Raw genomic sequence first — 10,229 nt, 5'->3', positions numbered from 1 at the left:
TTCTACATTAGTTTTGTTGTCTCTCCGTACATCAACAGCAGTAAGAATGCCCAAAAACGCATCGAGTTCAGTTGAAGTGAATGGCGAACGTTTATAACAATAAGGAAACCTTTATACCATTATTATAAACTTCACAAATTCTTTTGGCTTTTCGATTAGTTTCTTGAGAAATATGGTCATATATTTCTGAACTCAGTCGAGTTGAAAATCTCCTCTATAAACAGCATACTGTTTGTTACGGGCCCACTATTATGACGTAGCAAATTATGTGATCTTATTTTTGCACAAAAAGGTATAATAACGTTTTGTGAACTTCCTAGGAGGTGTAAGTACAAATTAGAACTTAAAAAACAAAAAAAAAGTTGGACAGGGGAAGATTTTTCATATCTTATATATGAAGGCACAATTGAACCGTTGTCGCCTCTTAACGTTAACGTTTTGGGCTTTGTCAAGTACCCATTATCAAAGGCATTTTGACAAATTTTTTTGTGATTTAATTTTTAAATACTTTTTGAATTTAAGTACCAGGTGTTAAACTTACACCCTATTTAATTTAAAGCGCAGATAAATATTTCTTTGACAGTCGACCTAAAGCGGAAGTTAACTTGTGTTCCTTTGAATTAAAGTTGTGTCAATTTTTTGCAAATGTTTACCATCAAATTAAGTTGCTGCGCTATATTAGAGGGAAAATATGAACCACATCTATACATAATTAAATTAGCTATCTTAGTTTTGTGTTTTGAATTTTGTATTATGCTTTTTTGTCGAAATATTATTCTTGCATCAATATTTTAAATTTTTTTTATATGTAGACTTTTATTCGGGAGCTTACAACATAGAATTTATGCTAATTAATTCCATACTCGTTTTATAGCCAAAGATACAAAGAAAAAACTTTTTTCATCACATCCTATAATGAAAATCTTTTTATATATAAAGTTGGTTTTATGGCAATTGTCTGTATTTATCATTCTCTAGTTGTTTGATCTTTTGATCTTTGTGGAAAGACGATTAGCAAGAATACCAATAAAAATATTACATTGTCTGCATTACAAAACTGTTTCTTGTACTGTTTTGTGTGCCCCTTTTTTAATATATATGGTATACTATATTATCTGCATTAAAAAATATTTTTATAACAAAAGCTACTATGTTTAATTAAGTTCGTAAGTAATCAATTCATCTATAGTTAGGAGCCTAATAAATTGATAATCTTATTACTTTTGTATTTGGTAATTATTGAATAAACAAGAATAAGAATATAGATTTTTTAGTGACGGGCTAAAGTTCGCTTTTGGAGGAAATGAAGTTTGTTTGCAGTAAAAAAAATTATTTTTGGCTAAAATGTAGTTTGTTTATGAGAAATGAAATTGAATTTTTGTTTGTGAAGATCAAAAATATTTTTGAGAGAAACGAAATAATTGAGAGAAGAGAAATAAATATGAAGAGACATGAGAGAAGAGATTATGTTGCTCATCGTTTGATATTAGTATTGCCTTTTGTTTTGAAGCATAGAATGCTTCTAGTTTTACGTGAGTTGTGCTCTAGTGTGGTCGATTTATTTGTTAATTGCGCAACGAAGCATATTAAAAAAAAATTTTGCCAGAAGTGTTTTTTTTGATAAATAATTGAGTATAAAGTTTTGATTTAGTTTTAAGTAAAATTTATTCTAAAGTGTTGTTTGGATTAGACAGTTAGTAAAATAATATAAAATAAGCATTAATGAAAAAAAAAACTACTGCGTTTTACATCACACACAGCTTGCATATTTTTGGTTGTTTGCCGGCGCGAAAACGGGCGTCATTTTTGTTTGTACCGAAGATTGTTTGTACCGAAGATAATTACACGAAGATAAAAATCTACCGGTAGACGTGAATTCAGTGAAGATAAAAACAATAAAATTTCTACTGATACTGATACTAAAAATTCTACTGAAATCTTGCAACGGAAGTTCATTTTGATGTGGCTTTGCCGTTTCAGCACAAAGCTTTGGATATAAACTGGTATATTTATTTCATGTAATATTTGAAAATTTAAATAATAATACATCCAATTTATTAGTTTATCGAAGATACTAAACGCATGTATGGTAAGCCGCTAAATTTTGACATTCCGTCTAATTTATTGCAGTCGAATTATCAAAGCTACCTCGTACAAAATCATCAGCTACATTGCAAATTTTGGAACTTATAGAAAATGAAAATATTGGTAACGTTATCAATTAAACTTCACTATATACCATAAAATACCATAACACCATAAAAGAGAAAACTGCTTTAATATCTATAACTACTTTGCAAATTTTTACTTATTTATTTAGAACAACAAAAAACAGTAGCTGGGTTGATGTTGCTTCCGTCATTTTGTGGATATTTGCAGTGCAGATACAGCTATAAGAGGAATTTTAAAAGAGCGACAGAATAGAAAGGAAGAAGTGCAGCCATTCATTACATTAATTGGATCTCCGATTGAAGCAGCGTGGTTACACGTAGCAGATATAAAATATATTTTTAATAGTTCACAATAAAATAAATAATAAAATAAATTTCTTGCAACTATGTGGTTGTTTTTTTTATATGAAATTATTTATAGGTAATAAAACAATTATTTTCTCACAAACGAAAAGAAATTTAACACAAAAATGTTAAACATTACCGCCAATTAAATTATTTTTGAGAGAAACCAAAAATTTTTTTGTTACAACTTAAGTTTTCATTACTCACCAAATTAAATTTAATTACTGCAACCAAAATTTATTTCCTATAATACATGAAATTATTTTCAGGCAAACAAACTTTTGTTCCCGACAATAAAACTACTTCTTTTCCAATAAATGAAATTACAAACAAATTTCAGTTGTTCTCTGTGTGTAGAACTTAGTCTATTCACACAAATCCGTAACAAAGTTTTTCCAAAGTTGACGATTTCGTGCCATAAATCTCAGTTAATTTATAGTTCTTAATGTTTCATTTGTGATTGTTTGACGCCATGTAATTTTTGGGCATCCTCTATTTCTGTGGCGTTGAGAGTTCCAGAAAAGTCCACTGTGCGTAATATTGTTTGTTTGCTTACGTAGCGTGCGTCCAAATCATCTATATTTCTGCTGACGTACTTCTTTTTCCATTGGTTTTGGCCACTAATGCGCCATAGTTGAATATTTATTAGACTAGGCTACCAGATTCTTAAAATTGTATGCAAACATCTATTGTACGTATTACTTATTTTTATTACTGATAATGAATAAATAATTCGCTTACAATTTTATTAAATTATATGCTATAATTTAAACAAAAAAATTTTATGATATAATTTATTATTAGAAATTAATTATATTATATAAAAAATTGCCAATGCTTTCAGATTTTTTGACACCAACTATTATAACAATTGTTTGCTTTTTCTTCTTTTTTAATAGGTAATTTTTTAAAAATATGTGTGCGATCATTTATGAAACAATTTACGAATCATAAAAGTATAAATTATCTTATAATTAATAAATTTCGAGAGGTTTCGAACATTGGTGAACTACAACAACAAAAATTATTTTTATATTATTTTAATTAATTGAATTTTTGGTTGACCATCAAGCTGTTTCGAGTATTGCCAAATACCCATCATCAGTGATCTTGGAAATAATTCTTGTATTTAATTATTCGTAAATAATACAACTCGTGCCCTGCTAAATTTGAAGCTCAGCGTCAGCGTTTATAAGCTGATCCAAAGCTGTACTTGACTTTTTTGTTCACACTTTTTTTTCGAGTTTTGTTAATTTGCTGTAAAAGTTAATTAACAAATTTATTCGCTGTGTTATATACCAGGTGTACCGGTATGAAGTGAGCGTAAAGATACAACAAATGTTCCGACAGGGAACATTTGTTGTGAACGAACCTTTATTTCTTTTTGTTTGTTTGCTATGACATGTGTGAAATATATATAGTATACATCAAGTCATTGAACAGACAACATCATATTTTTTCAACGTGTTAAAAATGTCGAATTTTATTCTAGAAAGTGATGATTTGCGGAAAGCATTAATTTTTTGTTTTCATTTGAAGAAAAGTGGTGCAGAGTCGTATCGAATGCTTGTCAAGGCATATGGTGATCATGCTCTATCAGAAGCAACATGCAAAAGATGGTTTCAACGGTTCAGAAATAATGATTTTGATGTGAGAAATGAAAGAACTGGAAGACCGCCAAAAAAGTTTGAAACGACCGCCGAAGTTGTAAACGAATATTTGGATGGGAGATGACATTGGGTCAAAGCAATATGGCAAAAATGTTAAATTGTTGCACGAAAACAATTTCTGACCGTTTAAAAGCTATGGGAGAGTCGCAAGTGTGGAACTGGGTGCCAATAATGAATGAAAAGACAATGGAAACAGAATAACACTTGTGAAATTTTGCTTCAAAGACACAAAGAAAATCGGTTGCATCGTGTTCTGCGATGAAAATTGATTATTAGAATCTAAACGAAAAAAACATGGGTTAGATCTGGGACAAACATCACCATCGAGCTGCAAAACCCAGATGATTCGCAGAAGACAATGCTGTTCTTGGTGGGGACCAGAGCTCTAAAATACCTGGTGAAAATCCGTCAATGCTGGTCGCGTATGAACAACAAACGATAAACTGTGAACCATGAATTGATCTGAGAAACGACAAGAATGGGCCAGAAGACACGCAAGGGTTAATTCTGGTCATGACATGCACCTGCACACAAAGCAAAACGGTTTCAGGAATGCAATCAAAACACTTGGCTGATAGAGCTGTACCCAGCCCGGCCGTATTCACAAAGACTTGGCTCCTTCGACTACATTTATTTCATCGGATGGGGAACATGTGGCTAGCAGCACTTGATTCCTACGAGGAGGTCGAAAAATTTGGGTGTTCTGGTTGGTTTGCTTTAAAAGACGAACAATTTTTTTGGCGTGGTATCCACAAATTGCCAGAAAGGTGGTCAAAATATGTAGAAAGCAATGGCCAATACTTTGAATAAAATGTTTTTTACTTTCCTATTAATAATTAGTGTTTTATTTTCACCAAAAAACGCTCATTTCATACCGGTACACCTAATATATTATTAATTGTTAAATTTTACTATTTGGTACTACTGTTCGAAAGCTTTATATTAAATACCCCAAAGATTGTTAAAGTAAAAATAGTCATTACTGTCATATTTACGTCAAAATCAAATTTAATTAATTAATTTCTATATACTACTTGGATCGATATCGGTGTAATCCTCTTTTATTCATTCCGTTTATATAACTTATTCAATCGTTCTTAGACAGGTCCACTCTCGAGTATTTCGCAGCTTCGACATTTGTGTCCTTTCTATATCGCGGCTTTTTTAAATTTTGCTCTACGTCATTAGTTGGATACCTGCAATTTTTTGTTATAATCAGAATATAGTATTTTATGCTATTTTATTACCAAATGTTAAGTTATTGTTTTGAATATACAGTGACTCCTTCGCATAATCGGACAAGCATTTGTTCGATACAAATGCGCTATAATCTTAAAAAGTATGCTAAAAATATAATTTTTTTTGCTTTAATTAATACTTAACATAGTTAACTATCTAAATTATAAAAAAAAATTTATTAGTTATTATTTCTCATAATAACTGTAAATATAAAGTAAAAAACAGAACCAACACAATTTTTTGGGCTCAACGCATAATCGGACAAAGTGAAGCAGCAATGCTAAAAATACTGTTATTTTACAAATATACACTTCAAAACTACAGTAATAATTCTCACAAGGTTACTTACATTAAGATAAATATAAATAATAAATTATAAAATTGTAACAGAAATTAGTAATAAAATGGCACCAAATGAAAAGCAATCTACTGTCAAAACCGTTAGAGAAATTGCCAATTTAGTTGGAATAAGTAAATCTACTGCCCAAGACATTATCAAGAGGTTCCGTGATGAGTTTATTGATCAATAAGAGCAGAGCAGGTCAAGGCAAAATATTAAATGATTGAGAAGAGCGTTCGATATTGAAAGAAATAAAGAAAAATCCTTTCAAAACCGCTAAAGATCTTAAATTTTCATTAAAATCCTGCTCTGGAAAAGATGTATGCTTAAATACTATTCGCAATACATTATATAAATTCGATTATCACGGAAGAATTGCCAGAAAAATAAAAACAAAAGAATAAAATATGCTAAGGAATATTTACTAAAAACAGAAATCTGTTTAAATCAGGTAAATTGATGGTAAATCATCTTAAATACATTTTCATTGATAATTTTCATTTCTTTAAGATTTTGTTCACTGATGAAAGTAAATTTAATCTGCATGGATCTGATGGTAAGATGTTTATATGGCGTAAACCAAATGCAGAATTCAATCATCACAATACAAAAACCACTATAAAACATGGAGGAGGTTCTGTTATGGTTTGGGGTTGTATGTCAAGTGCGGGAGTAGGTAATTTTATAGATAGTAAAATGGAAAAATTTGGATTCCTCGACATTATGAAACAGAATGTACAGCGAAGTGCAGAGAAATCGAGTATCGCAGAAAATTTTGCTTCTTATCAGGACAACGATCCCAAGCATACGCCAGGCGTAGCAAAGCTTTGGTTGCATTTTTGAGAGGATTAAGGTCTGGGCTGCAATTAAGACCTTAATGTAATTGAGCATTTTTGGACGAAATTAGCTAGGAGAGTGTACCAAAAAAAATTTAACACAATAGTACAGCTAAAGGAGGCTTTACTTGAAGCATGATACTCAATTGAGCCAGAAGTGTGTTAAAAATTGGTAAAATCAGTTCCAAATCGTATTCCGGCTGTTCTGGATAACAAAGGATATGCAACAAAATATTAAATGCCACATTTCTGCATTTTTAGCATGGATGCTTAGTTTTGTCCGATTATACGTTGAGCCCAAAAAATTGTATCGGTTCTGTTCTGTTGTATCGGTTCTGTTGTATCGGTTCTGTTGTATCGGTTACTTTAAATTAATAGTTATTATGAGAAATGTTTTTTTTTTTTATAATTTAGATAGATAGAATTATATAATTATATAATTTAGATGTTAAGAATTAATAAAAGCAAAAAAATCATATTTTTAGCATTTTTTTTTAACGTTTAAGGCATTTATATCAAACAAATGCTTGTCCGATAATGCGAGGGGGTCACTTAAAAATGTAACAGTGACTGTAAAAGAAAAATTTCGCTTAAAGTTTGTTCACGGTTTTTTGTGCATCGTCACATTGGTGATAACAGTGTTGTCCAGTAATAAATGTTAATATATTAATATCTACGTATTTGACAAAAATGCTACTTTCTACATATAGGCATTTAAATTTCGTTAGAAGATCAAGTGGTAAGGCGATAATTATACAGAGATATTATTCATACCAAATCCACGGCAAACGAAATCAACACTTCGTTAGTGACCATTTCCAAGTTGCTGACAATTCCTATTTGCGATCATCAATAAATCGTTCCTGGACAAACGAAATACACTTTTCGTTAGTGATCGTTCAAGGTGTGACAGAAATTCACATTTCTACCATGAATTCATTGATTTCACAACAGAGAAACCTAGATTTCAGTAGAAAAACCTCTGTCTACCTCATACGTCATATCATCGCAAACTTTTCACTGCTCCTATCAAATAAATTTATTGTAGGACGGAACCTGGAATTCAGCGAGCGAAACCTCGGTGAAAAAGGTTCGTTACAGGCTGCAGAAGCTATATATTATATAGTGTATTTCGGCTTATAACACCTCTATTGTTACAGTAGTTTATGATTACATGCAGCAGATTAAATTTTATCATGACCATAATTGTGTTCATGTATTATTTAATAACACTTAACAAGTTTCGAAGTTTGGCCAGAAGTTATGGTAAAGTTTCGCCGTGTATCAGCCAACTTTATATCTAACAAGTCGACAGTTCGAATGAACATAAAACTTTAAGTTGAAAAATAAATAAATTTAAAACTTTTATATTAATTTCTCTTAGTTATAGTTTGCTGTTCATATTCTTTAGTTTTTGTTTTCTTTTTTTTTTATTTACTTAAATTGCTCATAAGTCGCATTGTGCAGTTTTTCCTCAACCCACAACAAATTGCATTGCAATTTGCTGCAAACAAAAATGTTCGTTCTCAGATGCCAAGTAAATTGCTACAGTGGCCGTAAGGCAAGAATTTCCGACATCGACAATTTGTGCTGATAACCTAAAATGGGTTAAACACGAACGAAATTCTGTACTTTTAACTGCATTTTCATTTATTTGCTCATTTTTTCAAACATATTTTATTTCATTATTTGCACTTTTCCTGTTGGCTACTACAAAAGTATCTACGCAAAGTTGAGTTGCAGCACCGGAAGAAACATAGCTGCTCAATGGAACACAAAATTGCGAACAATATAAAATATCAGCTTTCAACATAAACGGCTTGGATCGGAGAAATAAATTTGCAATTAAATGAGTTTGTGTGCTTACACACTTTACATGCAAACTTTGTTTCTGTTTAAGTGTTGCAGCCTTAGTTGTGCCGCATTTTACTCTAGCACAATGTAACACTTAATCCAGTGCTTCTAATATGCTATGCACTGCACTGAGTTTCTCTCCGAAATGGACAGAACTCACAAAACAATTTTATATTGTGCCAGAAATTAAATAACTGCGAAAATTGAGTCTAGAAAGCGCTCGGACGAAGTTTAATTCTTTAAAATTTTTAAGCTAAATTTTGAATAAATGTTAAATTAGTAATTGGAAGAAGTGTACAATCTATATATAATTACGCTAACATAAAAGTTTGTTACCCCTTTTTAACTGTGTTGCCGTTGATATATATGGATAAAATTTATACCGTTGGAAAGGTGAAGATGTGCAGAGGAACACAATGTTATTTTTTCGCATGTACGTTAACGGAAACACAGTTAAAAATGCGTTGGCGTAAATTTAGCGACTACAACAACAAAATACATGTGTTTTTCAAAGTTTTTTTTGTGACGAATTGTGTATTGTTTACGGTCGATTTGTGTGTGCGATTTTTTTCCACTTTTGGAAAAAAGTGGACTTTGTGTGTTTGGACTTTGTGGATTCTGTTACAATCAGATTTTTAATGCTCATTAAATTTCAAATATTGTTTGTGAATAAAAAAAACGCATTGAAGTGGAAATATCCTTTGATATCAATCGTTTTATTTGCATTGTGTGAAAGTTAAATTTTAATTGTGATAAATTTTAATTTTGATAAATTTTAATTGTGATATATTTTAATTGTGAAATGTGGATAGTTAAGGTTAATGAGTTTGAAATTTTTAGATTTATTTCAAGTGTATTGTGTGATAGTTAAATTTTAATTGTGATGAATTTTAATTGTGAATTGTGTGATAGTTAAGGTTAATTAATTGGTTGAATCGACATTAACAACACTTCAATTCGAGAGATATTCATTTTGTACAATGAAAGAACATTATGATAGAGTATGCAATGCACAAAAAGAGATTTGTATGGCAATTACCGGGAATCGTGATACAGATATACGAAGATATAATATTTACGACTGTAGATGGTGAACCACCATTTGAGAGAAATATGATATCTTTTTTAAAAACAAATGGTGTAGTTAAGAATGTATTAGTATTAGATTCTGCTTTGGAACCATTGGCATATCCTTTACTATTCCCAAATGGAGATTTTGGTTGGCACGTTAATATATCGCATAACGTGCAACATAATTCTAATGGTAGGCAGATTCGAAATAAAGTTACAATGTTACAATTTGCATGTTTCAGATTTGCAATAAGGAATCAATTTAGCTTTTTGCATAAATCGCAAAAACTATTTTTGCAATACATTGTTGATATGTATGTGAGAATAAAAGGATGTCGACTACATTTTATAAGACAGAATCAAGTAAATTTGAGGGCAGATGTGTATAACAATATTAGTGATTATTTGCAAACGAATCAAGTAGGAGATGGTAGCTTAGGTCGTAAAGTGATTTTGCCTTCATCCTTCACTGGGTCTCCGAGAAACATGTATCAAAATTACTTAGATGCAATGTCAATTGTTCAGTACTTCGGCAAGCCATCGCTTTTTGTTACAATGACTTGCAATCCGAATTGGGCGGAAATTGTATATAATATTGATCCTAATGAATCATCTCATTTCAGGCCTGAAATAGTTGTGCGTGTATTTAAATCGAAGTTAAAAGAACTCATTTTTGACATTTGGAATAAATATATTTTTGGCA

The 10,229-nt window shown here is 30.9% G+C and overlaps 1 long non-coding RNA gene across 1 annotated transcript; it reads left to right on the top strand.

Moving 5' to 3' along the window:
• The first annotated feature begins 1,920 nt into the window (after positions 1–1,920).
• On the top strand, positions 1,921–2,507 carry LOC119663494. The gene is made up of 3 exons (XR_005251051.1): positions 1,921–2,003; positions 2,062–2,208; positions 2,321–2,507. It is a non-coding gene; the product is annotated as an uncharacterized LOC119663494 (long non-coding RNA).
• The last annotated feature ends 7,722 nt before the right edge of the window (positions 2,508–10,229 follow it).

This window comes from Teleopsis dalmanni, unplaced genomic scaffold, assembly GCF_002237135.1.
Source record: "Teleopsis dalmanni isolate 2A unplaced genomic scaffold, ASM223713v2 unscaffolded_contig_0477, whole genome shotgun sequence".
NCBI classification, from domain to species: domain Eukaryota; kingdom Metazoa; phylum Arthropoda; class Insecta; order Diptera; family Diopsidae; genus Teleopsis; species Teleopsis dalmanni.
The sequence above is the reverse complement of the archived record's forward strand: the minus strand, read 5'-3'. Positions and strand labels throughout refer to the sequence as shown.